This window comes from Tupaia chinensis, unplaced genomic scaffold (assembly GCF_000334495.1).
Source record: "Tupaia chinensis unplaced genomic scaffold, TupChi_1.0 Scaffold147133_1, whole genome shotgun sequence".
Lineage (NCBI taxonomy): Eukaryota > Metazoa > Chordata > Mammalia > Scandentia > Tupaiidae > Tupaia > Tupaia belangeri.
Window position 1 is genome coordinate 1 of NW_006206985.1, and position 3290 is coordinate 3290.

At 39.9% G+C, this 3290-nt stretch overlaps 1 non-coding gene across 1 annotated transcript; it reads left to right on the forward strand.

The window, feature by feature from the left end:
- The first annotated feature begins 3023 nt into the window (after positions 1-3023).
- Positions 3024-3213, forward strand: LOC114006342 (U2 spliceosomal RNA). The gene has a single exon (XR_003548075.1). It is a non-coding gene; the product is annotated as a U2 spliceosomal RNA (small nuclear RNA).
- Positions 3214-3290: the final 77 nt, after the last annotated feature.

Here is a 3290-nt window from a genome sequence, read left to right on the forward strand (position 1 = left end):
GAGCAAGAATCTTGCTGGGTACAGTTTTCTCAGTTGAAATTGGTTTTCCCTTAGCACTTTGAATATATTTTCCCATTCTTTCTTTGCTCACATTGTTTCTGATGAGAGGTCTGCTGTTAGTCTGATAGGATACCCTTCGTAGATAACTTGCTGTTATTCTCTTGCCAATTTTAGTATCTTGTCTTTGTCTGTGGTTTTGGTCAATCTGGCTATAATGTGTCTTGGAGAAGATCTTCTCCAAGGTTGATTCTATTTGGGGTCCTCTGTATTTCTTGGGACTGAATCTTTGAGTGCCTCTCTAGGTTTGGAAAGTTTTCTTGCAGGACCTCATGGAATAGATTATCAATGTCCTTGTCAGTCTCTTTGCCTTCCAGGATGCCTATTATCCAGATGTTTGGACGTTTGATGGTATCTAGTATTTCTCGTTTATTATTCTCTAATTTTGGGGCCATTTTCTCAGTCTTTGAGGTGTATTTTTCTAGGCTTGCAAATTTCTCTTCTATGTCTGAGATTCTATTTTCTGTATGATCTAGTCTGCTTTAATACTTTCAAGGGAGATTTTGACTTCCTGTATTATAGCCTTCATTTCTAACAGTTCCATTTGATTCTTTTGTAAAGTGTGAAATTCCTCTTTTAGATCTTGCATGAATTTCCTCACCTCCTGCAACTTGACATCTTTCTCCTTCCTCTTCAGCAGTTCATTGTCTCTCTTCTCTTCCATCTCTGTTAGCTTTGCCATTATGAATGTTCTGAATTCTTTATCAAACAATTCCATGATTTCCATTGAATTGTGTGTGGATGAAGAGGAGTTATCCTTTTCCCTTGGAGGAGAGGTATTTTCCTGCTTTCCCATATTTCCTGTGGTCCTGCAGTGATTTCTAGTCATCTGGTTGATGGTCAGTTTCTTCCCAAACTTGGAAATTCAATCTGAGTGTCAAGGAGCAGGCAGAAAAGGAAACAGAAAGAGAGAAACAACAGCAACAACAGCCAAAAACAAACAAGAAACAGACAAAGAGAAGAAAAAATGAAGAGAAAAACTTTTCAATAAAACTAAAAAAATTAATATTTAAAAAAATTTCGGTAGAACCCAAAAATTAGAGAACCACACGGTACACTTGCGCACCATGCGAAATTCTAAAAAAGCAAAAATTTAAAAAAAGAGAGAAGATAGAGACAGAGATAGAGAGACAAAGACAGGTACAGAGACAGGAGGCTTGAAAGGGGTCTCCCTACCACACGAGTTCTGTGTGCTGGAGGGCAGATTATTAGCGGGAAATCTTCCTTTCCGTTTCTCCAAAGTGGTTAGTTCACAGGAGCCATGAAGCTGTGTGTCTTCAAGAAGGCCTATTCCATGTGTGCTCATTTGAACTGAGTTTGACCATGTGAGAGTTCAGCACCTTAACCACCACACCACCTGCTGGCCCAAGGATTATTTTTATTGTTAAGTATTTTTTTGCTATAGGCTGTATGCGCTCACTGGAGAGAGACACAGAGAGAAAAAGAGAGAGAGGGAAAGTGAGAAATCAATCCGGGAGGATGGTCATGGCACAATCCTTTCTCCTTTATTCTGAGATTTTGGGCATACACACATATATCTGGCATATTTTCCAGGTCTGGGACTCGAGTCATTCACTTGGTCATGTGACATCTGGCCACTTTAACTACCATGCCTGCTGGCGCACTACTCAAGGTCTTATAGCAGATGAATATGGTTCTCTCTTTTGATGAAGATAGAATAGCAGTTCACTGTGGCTAGCTGGAACTGTATCTTCAACAAGTGAGTGTTTTGGCACTCCAAAGAAACTAGCAAAGGTAAGTACTTTTGAGCACATTTTAACTCAGAGTTGGCAAAAAGTGCTAACATGAATCTCCAGAGGAAGGGAGTTCCCAGAAAGGGAGGAATAAAAATTGGATTTACCTGGTCTCATGGGGAAAATAAATGAGCAGGAAAATGTTTCTTTCTGCTCAAACCAGTGTCCACAAGGGAAATCAAGTAGTGAGGGTTCAGAGTAACAAGACAGAAATATGCCAAATGAGAAGATAAAGGTACTTTTAAATGTCTCTCCTATTTTCATCAGAGTTTGCAGACATGAGTTGACTGGGATGTGGTTATTGCTTTAGGAATCCCAAGTTGGGTTAAGATACTCAAACTTCACTCCATCCTTCTGTCCTGTATGGGAGAGAGCTTCAGTCCCTATTATTTAGACTTCTGTAAAGGAATGAGGACACTTGCAGAAAGAACATATTTTCAGAGTCTTCATCCAGGTGAGTCTGAGATTCCAGCAGAAAATGTTCACAGAAAATGAAAACTAGAATGTTTATATGAGGTCACCTGAAAGTCAAACAAAAACAAAAACAAAAACAAAAACAAACATATCCCAGAACCAAGACAGTACTGTGTTTGCTTTGTTGACAAGCTAATTTGCAATTCATTCATGTAGTGGCTAAAAATAGAAGTGTTAGGGACAGCAGGTGGTGTGGTAATTAAGGCACTGGACTCCCATAAGGTCAACCACAGTTTGAGTTCCAGACCTGGCAGCTTGAAAATTATGCCAGGCACATTGTGTTTGTGTATGTCCAAGATCCCAGAGAGCAGAGGAGAAGAGATTATAGTGTGTCCATCCCCTCTGAAGGTTGATTTCTCACTTTCCTTCTTTCTGCCACTCTGATGAGTGCACTCACAATATTGGAAAAACTTAGAGAGAGAACAAAAAGAAAGAAAAAATGTCTTATTGCTAGCTTATGATTTTTTAAAATAATAATAATAATTTTTGGAGAGGTTTTTGCTATAGGGTGCATGCACTTACCAGAAAGACAGAAAGAGACAGAGAGACAGAAAGCAATAAATGACCCCCCCTAAAGGGGAATGGCCATGCTGCAATCCCTTCTCCTCCATTCTTCTCTTGTGATCTCGGGCAGTTGAGAAAGCAACTGCCAAGTCCAGGACTTGAACTGTGGCCAACCATATAGGAGTCCAGCACCTTTTACCACCATGCCATGTACTAACCCCCCCCAAATATCTTATTGATTCTCAACCATTTGAGTAAGATACAGTGTAATATCTGTTCGTATCAGTTTAATATCTGATATGTCTTCTATCCAAGGATAATATAGTACATGGGTTTTTGATTAGGGAGATGGAATGGGATCTTGCTCCATCCACTATATGCATCAACCTGCTATTGTAGTACATCTAGGAATGGTGCACCCCCTTTGGGAGATTAAAAAGAATATACTCAGCCCAGCAGGTGGTGTGGTTTCCCTCATGGCCAACCACGGTTCAAGTCCCA